The following is a 9,859-nucleotide window of genomic DNA, read 5'->3' as shown; positions in this document are numbered from 1 at the left end:
TTGTAGTTAGTTCAAGGACTGTTTGTTGGCCTTTAGGAGTGTTTTCCAGTCCAGTCTGTTGGGGCACCAAGCCCTGGCCCCAAGTCCACCTTTGGCATTCCCTGGGAACCTCACTGCTCTCTTCCCTTGCTGTTCTGTTGCACCCCCTTAGTGTTTTGCCTCGGTTTGGCAGGATCAGATCGGGCACAATTCCCATACTGTGTCCCCAGTGTTGTCCCCTGTAGGGCTATGGGTCGGTGAGGGATGTTGTGTCTCATAGTGGGGTCGGCCATGTGGTCCTCTCTGTGGACTGGCTGCTCTGAGGGGGAATAAAGTCTTCAAGGTCTGGTGGGCCAGGATGTGCTCCACTCTCTCCTCCTCCCCCTTCATCTGCTCCCCTGTGCGCTGATCAGACATGTCCCTCTCCCAGAGCTGCAGATTCAATGCCGTCCTCTGAAATATATTCTTCTAGGAGGAGGGGAAAACTTAACTCTTGATTGCAAAATTATTGTTAGTCTTTTAAAATACATAGTGACTTTTCCATTCAAATGCACAAACACTTCCAAAAGGAGACACCATAGGTACATACTTTTATAATGATTACAAGATTGATCTTTGACCTCGTGCAAAACCAGGCACAAAAGATTAAGTCGCTGAACCAAAATTCATTTCTTCAAATCCCTCTTTTGAATCTAGTCCTTTTCTTTTCCTTCTCATTCTTACTTCTTTTTCCCTACATTGAAATTTTACTAGCCTAACCTGACTAAGTTCCTTTACCTCCCACAATGACTGAGGTATTCATCTGAGGTAAACAATGGAAGGTCTCGGGACATTAACAAGGGGACTGGGTGAATTTTCTCTGGAATCTCTTGGCAGTCCGTTATGCAATTTAAAGAGTCAGGAGCCTTTTTTCAGTGTTGTAGTTTGGGCTGACAAAAACAGTTTCTTTCTCTAAATTAAATGATATATATTTTACAAGTTTTAATAATATATTCGAACTATTGAATTGTATAATACATGAATTGTATGTCAAGAAAATTGTTAAAAAACGAATGTAAGCATTTTAGAAAACGTTACTTGTTCTAAGTATCCTTTAAACCTTAACTTCCGCTGTCTCTGCTTAACCAAAATCACTTCTGAAATATCTTGGGGAACTTTATCCGGTGGTTCTAGCAATTCTATCTTCTTACTAAGAGATTGTGGCTCCAGGCAGGAGCATTGGTGGTTCAGTGGTAGAATTCTCGCCTCCCACGCGGGAGACCCGGGTTCGATTCCCGGCCAATGCAGCCCCTTTGTTCTATTTTTCTTAATAGGTTTTGCGAGCGTCCTCCCTTCCGTTCAGGATTCTCTGTGAAACAGGCATGTCTGACCCAGGGGCCCTTCTGGCAGCGGTGCATCGTTCTGTTTCCGGATTGTTGAAGCCCTGGAGTCTGGGACTTTGCAGAGCCCACAACAAAGGCCGACATTTCATCCTCAGGCTGGAGGACATTGCAAGAGAATCAAGTAACATCTGGAATTCATTTGCACGGAGAGAAGGTCCCGGTGTTTGCTATGTGACCGACACTGAATCTGAGAGCGGTTAAATAAATACCGGCAGAGCGGCGAATGGAGATTCGAAGGTCAAGGCCGCGGACCGGTGGTTTCCATCTCTCCACCAGCTCTGGGCTCCCAGCTCCACGTCAGTTTATCTCCAGGTCCCCCGGGGAGCTCCTCAGTGCAGGCACCCCGTCCTCCCGCAGAGATTGACAGCCTTTCAGAACCCTCGGGATGGACTCGATGACCACGGGCTGGACAGGGTTGGGGACGGTGGACAAAGCAGAAGAACAAGGAGGCTGTGTGTCCTGTGTGCTCGGACCACGGTTCGCAGTTCTGGACCCCTTAGGGTTCAGTCTGTCCTCTAGGGCGCGATGAGTCAGAAGCGACAGATGCCAGGGGCACAATGACAAAGAGGACAGGTCAGCAATGTCCCTGCTCCTCATGCACTGCCTTTACCCGAGAGGAACTGCAGCGCAGCGCGCCAAAACACTCCCCCTGGTAAACACTGCGACCCCGGGCTGGGGGGCTTGAACCACTAACCTCACAGCAGAGCGCGGTGACCGACTGAGCGTGCGCAGCGTGCCCTGTCACTGTGCTGGCGGGGCGGGCAGGGGGAAGGAGGACCGCTGTTGGCCACGAGTGAAGTCTGTCCTTCGGGTGAATCCGAAGCAGCGGGCAGTGCAATCGCCTCCTCCGCTCCAGCTGGCGCCTGGCCCGAAGGCCCGCGAGCCCCGCGCGAGTCCACTGCAGCCCAGACACGTGAGCCCACGTGCTCCCGCACTTCTCTTCGTGTCCTTCGCTCTGCTTGCCCGTCCGCTGGACCCCGCCCCACCGGCCCCACAACTGGACCAGCAGGTACCGGCATGAGGAAAGGAGAAAAGGTTGACTCTGTCTAGGATTTTGTCTTGCGTGGATCCAAATCAATGCTCGTGGTAGCAACGGTTAAGAGACAAAATGATGCATTCCACTACAGGTAAATCCGCTGCGCAGACCTCTCTAAAGTGCTGAACAGAAGATGTTACTTTGAGGATGAAGGTGTGCCTGACCCAGACCCCGGTATTTTCCTTTGCTTCCTGCGCATGTGAACGTTGGACCCTGGAGAAGGAAGCCAAGAGAAGACTCTATGCCTCTCGATTGTGGTGCTGGCAAAGAAGACGGAAAAGACCGCGAATGTGGTGCTGGCAAAGAAGACGGAAAAGACCGCGAACGGCCAACGGAGCTAACACATTTGTCGTGCAAGAGCTACCCCCAGAGTGCTCCTTAGAAATCAGGATGGCAAGCCTCCATCTTATGTGCTTTGGACATAGTGTCAGAGGAGACCAGGCGCTGGAGAGGGGCATCATGCTCGGTAAAGTACAGGAGCAATGAAAAATGAGACCTTTGAGCAGATGGGTGGACATAGTGGCGACAGAAGAACCATGAAGAGGATGGCGCAGCGCCCGGCAGTGTTTGTTCGTTGCACACAGGTGTGCTAGGTGCCAGCACCAACTGGATGCCACCTAGCAACAACTTTTCAAAAAACAGTGTATTGGGGCTCGTACAACTCTTATCACAACCCAGACATGCATTATGTGTCAAGCATATTTGTACATTTGTTGCCATCATCATTCTCAAAACATTTGCTTTCTGCTTGAGCCCTTGATATCAGCTCCTCATCTTTCCTCTCCCTACCCGCTCCCCCCTCCCTGTGAAACCTTGATAATTTAGAAATTATTATTATTTTGTCATATCTTATACTGTCCAACGTCACCCTTCACCCACTTTTCTGTTGTCCATTCCCCAGGGAGGAGGTTATAAGTAGATCCTTATAATCGGTTACCCCTTCCCACCTCACCCTCCCTCCACCCTCCTGGTATCGCCACTCTCACCACTGGTCCTGAAGGGGTCATCTGTCCTGCATTCCCTGTGTCTCCAGTTCTTATCTGTACCTGTGTACATCCTCTGGTCTAGCCAGATTTGTAAGGTAGAATTGAGATCAGAATAGTGAGGGGGCGGGGAAGCATTTAGGTCCTAGAGGAAAATTGTATGTTTCATTGTTGCTATACTGCACCCTGACTGGCTCACCTCCTCCCCAAGACCCTTCTGTAAGGGGATGTCCAGCGGCCTACAGATGGGTCTTTGGTCCCCAATCTGTACTCCTCCTCATTCACAATGATAAGATTTTTTGTTCTTTGGTGCCTGATACCTGATCCCTTAGACACTTCGTGATCACACAGGCTGCTGTGCTTCTTCCATGTGGGCTTTTTTGCTAGATGGCCGCTTGTTTACCTTCAAGCTTTTAAGACCCCAGAGGCTGTATATTTTGATAGCCGGGCACCATCAGCTTTCTTCACCACATTTGCTTATGCACCCATTTGTCTTCAGCGATTGTGTCGGGAAGGTGAGCATCCTGGAATGCCAGTTTAATAGAACAACGTATTCTTGCATTGAGGGAGTACTTGAGTGGAGGTCCAATGTCCATCTGCTAGCTTAATAATAAATCTATAAATATATGCACATAGTTATATTTCCCCATACTCATATATAAATATGCTTACGTATGTACATGCCTGTACTTAGACCTCTATAAAATGCCCTTTGCCTCCTAGTTCTTTCCTCTATTTTCTTTGACTTTCCTCTTGTCCCGCTATCATGCTCTGTCTTCATTTGGGTTACAGTAATTCCTCTTGATTACATTACCCTTGGTCACACCCTACCAGGCCTTCTACACTCTCCTCAACACCGATTTGGATCACTTGTTGTTCCCTGGGTTTCTTACCGCCACCTCCTTTCCCCTCACCTCCCCCTCTCCCATGTCCCCCCGGAACTGTTGGTCCCGTTGTTTTCTCCTCCAGATTGTTCATCCAGCCTATCTTATTTAGACAGACCTGGGGAGATTATAACATGCACGGAAACAAGACAGAGCAAAACCAAGCAACAAAGTAAAACAAAACAACAATAAGCCAATGACAAAAACAAAACAAAACAACAACAAGAAAGAAAAGCTTGTAGTTAGGTCAAAGACTGCTTGTTGGCCTTTAGGCGTGTTTTCCAGTTGAGTCTGTTGGGTGCCAAGCCCTGGCCCCAAAGTCCGCTTTTGGTATTCCCTGGGGACTTCATTGTTCTGTTCCCCTTGCTGTTCTGTTGAATGCCTTAGTGTTTTGCCTCGGTGTATTGGGATCAGATCGGGCGGAATTCCCACACTGTGTCTCCAGTGTTGCCCCTGTAGGGCTATGGATCAGTGAGCGATGTCATGTCTCATAGTGGGGTCAGCCGTATGGTCTTCTCTGTGGATTTGCTGCTCTGAGCAGGAAGATCATCCTCAAGGGTTGGTGGGCCAGGATGTGCTCAACTCTCTCTTCCTCCCCCTACATTTGCTCCCTGTGCTCTGATCAGACATGGCCTTCTCCCAGAGATGAAGATTCAGTGCTGTCTTCTGAAATAAATTCTTCTGGGGGTAGCGGCAGGTGTCCACATAGTTGGGATTGGGGCCGGCCCCTAAACTTCATTTTTTCAAATACTTCATATCCAAGTGAAAGCTGAGCAATGAATAATGAAGACAGAGAGATTATACCTTTGAATGAAGGTGCGGGTGAAGAGTAATAAGGACACCGTGATTGCCAGAGGAATAAATCGAGTTATCTTGGAACAATGCTCCTTAGAACTGAGGATGGCAAGGCTTTGGCTCATTTAAGTTGGATACGCCATGAGGAGGGATCGATCCTTGGAGATGAGCACCGTGCTTGGTAAGTAACTTAGGGGGGCAGTAAAAGAGAACCTGATTCCCAGTGAGAAGGGTTGATCCTTCATTGGCTGAGCAGTGGGCTCGAAGGCAGACGCGATGTGAGGGTGGCACAGACCAGGCAGTGTCTCCCTCTGCTGTATCAAGAGTCAGGATGAGTCTCAGGGATCGGATGGCATCTCACACATCTTCCTTTTGCAGATGGACTAGTGAGTTCTAACTGCTGACTGACATTTTCAGTGAGGAGGCAAGCACCATCAGGCTCCCCCGGGGTCCGTTTGGAAGCATAGGAGAGAGTGACAAAGGACATGTGTGAGTACACTGGTCTCTGTCTTAAAGTCAGGGGAGTGTGCAGGCAAGGTTCCCACTCCCACAAACTATGTTGTTTCCCAAATGTGGAAAATCCACAAGGGTCCGTCCGTACACCTGGGGTGCAAAGATTGAGCCTGGCCCTAGGAAACGTAGCGTCAAGATTATCTGTCAGGTAAGTATGGCTTGACCGTCTGCCACCAGGTAGAGTGTCATCTCCTATCTCGCAAACTTCTCTTGGCCCCACCATTCACACCATCGCCGTCATGTGGAACGTCCAGCCAGACCACTCCCCACACAGAGAAGAAGTGGGCCTTGGCCATCAGCTGCCGTATCTTCTAATTGACAGACTTCCCAGGTCGCCTTTGTGGCCTCCATCTCCCTGGTTGTCAGTGTCTTTTGTGTGATGATGGACCGAAGACCTATCTAAGCCCTCTTCGTCGTAGTAGTGAGTGGAAAAGGGAAAACATGTGTGTCGTCTGGAAGAGTCTATGGGGATGAAAGATCACGGCAGTGGTAGGGGTGACGGTCCTTGCTGTGATACTATTGTTTTGATAGTCCGTGTTTCTTTCTATGCCTACTCTGTGCCTCGGGCACGGTCAACACTTTTCCAATTGTGTACATTTTGCATGTTGCCGTCGTTAGGTCCCTGAACACCACCTTCCAGAACCACCTCACCTGTATACAGGACTCTGTGACCTCGTTCACCCGTCACTCCCCTCCCACCACCCTATTTAGTCTGTAGCCACCTCTTCCTAAAGTCTAGTAAACATTTTTCCAGAAAAAGCACTGCCGATGGCTGAGCTGATGCATCGATATTTACAAACATACGACAAAACAACATGGGCGGCTTGCCTTCTGACTCAGCTGTTAAGGGCTCATCAGGATCTGAACCCCTGGAACAAAGGCCACAAACAGCGCTAGCCAGAGTTTGGGTGTGTGGTGCATGTTCGGGTTCTGTCCTTTTGCACACTTATTCAAGCTGAGTGCTGAGCCAACATTCGGAGAAGCTGGACTACATGAGGAGAATGGAGCATCAGCATTGGTGGAAGACGCTGAACAACGTGAGATACATAGACGGTAGAACAACCTTGCTTGCTAAAAGGGAGGAGGACTTGAAACACTTGCTGGTGAACATCTAAGATTGTAGCCTTCAGAATGGAGTGCAACTCAATGTAAAGAAGACCAAATCCTCACAAGTGGACCCATAGGTAACATCCTGATAAACAGAGAGAAGGCGGTGCGTGAGCACAATGGCGTGCTCTAGAGTTCCCATCCTCAAGGTTGTCCATAGTTTGTTATGATCCACACAGTTGAATACGCCTTAGCATAGTCAATAAACACAAGCAAACATCATTCTGGGAGTCTCTGCTTTCAGCCAAGATACAGCTGGCATCAGCCATGATAGTCCCCAGGCCCAAGAACTGAGCTACTTATGTCAGAGGCTACAAGAGGCATTGGTGGCTGTTACCTGTTCACACAGCATGCGGACAATACCATCAAGTCCATGCAGGACCTCCCCAGGAACACGCACATAGCCAGCCATCAGAGCCAGAGATTCAGGGACACGCTGACCCAGGGAAGCCAGTTGGCAGAGCTCCTCATCAGCAAACCTGCCACAGGCCAGTCGGGGACAGACTCCAGGACCCTGCCAAGGTCCTCGTCTCCCAGAAGACTCCAAGGATCCACGATTCAATCAGGGACTCTCTAACTTTGTAACCCAGTGGTGTAGTGGTTACATGGTGGGCTGTACCCCAACGTCAGCAGTTTGAGACCACCAACCGCTGTTTGGGACAAAGATGAAGCTTCTGCTCCAGCACACAATTATAGTCTCAGACACCCACAGGGGCAGGGTCACCCTGTCCTATCCGCTCAAGATGAGGTGGACTTGACTCGATGGCGATGAGGGTTGAGTCCTGCTTTGGACTCCACATTCTGGGGCCAGGGCAGTCTCAGGAGGACGAAGCATGACGACAGAGTTCAAACACACCCATCCTCACAATTGGTTCCTTCACAGGTTCCGGGCCAGCATCTCACCTTTATTTGTTTTTGATCAGTGTTGTTTGATCACTAAGGTTGTGAGAATGAATGTCTGGCCTAGATTTCTAGTTCTCCTTTGTTAAATGGGTCCAATTGTGTATTCCATGATTGCTGTAGACATCAAATGATGTAAGGTTTCTGGCTGTGTTTCTATGGAGAATAAGGCCCCTCCCCCGTGGGGTATTGCTTGAAACACTCTGTGTAGGTGAACCTGCAGTGGGGAAGTTAGTTATACTGGAACATTTTGATAGAGACGATTAGTCCTGAGAGCGGGTGGAAGCACAGCAGGGGCAGGTGTGGAGGCACTCCTGTCCCCGGAGGACTTGGGAGCACAGGCTGGGTGTTCCCTCCTCAGAGACCGCAGGAGGTCGCTCATATCCACGTTCTGTTAGTGTCTGGTGAGATGGACGGCTGGACAGTCGAGAGGGCAGATGGGCAAGTATCTTGTGAATTGGGCAACTAATAGATTTTCTTTCTTTTTGTTTCTTAAACCCCACTCAAGTAGCAGGCATCAAGGTAATGATTTGCCCATCCAGTCTACTCTGCCCAGTGGACTCGGGAAGGCATGCCAGGCCACCTCTCTGAAGCTCACCCGAGAGCTCCTGGAATATCTCTTAGAGCATCCTGGCTACACATGCGGGATGTGCACATGTCTGACCAGAAAGGCCTTGCATTTTTCTTCCCAATTCCAGGTCAAATAATCGTCCATGAAGATATGGAAGACCAGAATGCTGATGCAAAGTTGAAAAGCAGCAAAGCTTCGATTTTCATGCAGATGAAAAATAAAAATAGGTAAGTATTGAAACAAGAAGGATAGTGCATGTTGATCCTTTACAAACTATATATTTGCTGTCTTCAAGTCATAAGACCCAGCTACATTCTAGTATCCAACTCTTATTACTGGGCATGCAAGGGGCACACAGAAGTGCATATCTTCAGATTTGCAAAAGTACCTCCAGGCTTTGTTTCTTACACACTGACGACTTGCTGAGCTGCTGGGGTGTGCAGGGCCTTCCTCAGTGTGCACCTACACAGTACGTTCCTGCTGGTGCTTCCCTCTGCTCCTTGGCGTAGGGAGCACAATAATGACTCCTACTTCCAAGTGCTGCTCTAATGTTTGAGAACAATTAAATGCAGGGGAGAGTGCAGATGCATCCCCTGCTGCCATAAATTATGCAGTCGAGTTCCCCACATTTGGGGAAATCGCAGGGGTCAGCACATCTGGTGTGAAATGGATAAGCCTCGCCCTGGGAAAACCACCTTTGTGATCATGGTATCTCCCCTGCCTGGTAAGCATGAGTTAATTAACTCTAGACCCTCCACGGACCCATACTACCTATACTTTCACAAATGGGCATTTCGCTCCCCTCAACTCCGAGCCCTCCTACACCCTCTTGGGTCCTAGAACACAATTCTTCATTGAAAAACTACAGACAATTTCTTACAGTACTGAAAACCACGAGGTGTTTAATCTCCATGTGCTAACCAGGCAGCCACTGCGCGCCCTCATGTACATAAAACACGCCAATTATTATCGTCCCAGTCAGAGTTCTTCCACCACTAGCAGGGGGCAGCTCAGAGAGGAGCACAAGTGAAAACCATGGCAAGAAAACACAGTCAAACAGCACCGCGAGACCCGATTCCGGAGCTCCAGCTCTGTCCTGGAAAACACGCTGCGCCTGCGCAGCCCGAGTCTTAGCGGATGGCAGCCCCCTCCTTCCAGGGGCTCAGCCATCAACTGCGACCTCTCCTGGGGACCAGGTTTTCCCCAGATACCACGTCGGATTCCTTCGGCAGTCCTGTCTTGTTGTCCTTCAAATGTGGACGTGGGTCTCTCTACACAGTCCCTGCCTCTCCTGGGATTCTGAACCCCAACAAAACCTGCCGTTGTTAAGGAACAAACGTAGGGTAAAGAAAACTCCGGGCTATTTGGAATGTAGGATGCCAACGCTTTTGTCTGCACAATGAGTTGGCATCCTGGGGGGCAGAGCGCGGTCCCTGAAGAGAGAGCAGGTTTGGCCGACGGGGCCACAGCTCCCCGTGAAGCCCACATTTCCCAAGGGGAGAAATGGCTCGAGTGGGAGTCTGTGGGACGGAACGTTGGGGACGATGCCCTTGTCCCCGTTGCAGATGAGTTTGCCACTGTCGATCCGTGATTCGCCTGCTGGGACTCGCTGGGCATAAGGCCTACGATGCAGGCAGAGGAGGCAACCGGACCTTCGGAGAGGGTAGTGCGGGGCTGCGGAGACGTCCTTGTGCTTTTCTGAAACAAAA

At 49.7% G+C, this 9,859-nt stretch overlaps 2 non-coding genes across 2 annotated transcripts; one reads left to right on the top strand and one right to left on the bottom strand.

Moving 5' to 3' along the window:
* Positions 1 to 1,194: 1,194 nt before the first annotated feature.
* TRNAG-CCC lies at positions 1,195 to 1,265 on the top strand. Its single transcript has one exon. It is a non-coding gene; the product is annotated as a tRNA-Gly (tRNA).
* A 7,454-nt stretch (positions 1,266 to 8,719) lies between these two features.
* LOC115871452 lies at positions 8,720 to 8,882 on the bottom strand. Its single transcript, XR_004047313.1, has one exon. It is a non-coding gene; the product is annotated as a U1 spliceosomal RNA (small nuclear RNA).
* Between the last annotated feature and the right edge of the window lie 977 nt (positions 8,883 to 9,859).

The sequence above is a fragment of the Echinops telfairi genome, unplaced genomic scaffold (genome assembly GCF_000313985.2).
Source record: "Echinops telfairi isolate 266 unplaced genomic scaffold, ASM31398v2 ScPeMD7_5805;HRSCAF=6673, whole genome shotgun sequence".
NCBI classification, from domain to species: domain Eukaryota; kingdom Metazoa; phylum Chordata; class Mammalia; order Afrosoricida; family Tenrecidae; genus Echinops; species Echinops telfairi.
This window is presented reverse-complemented; position numbering and strand designations above follow the sequence as displayed.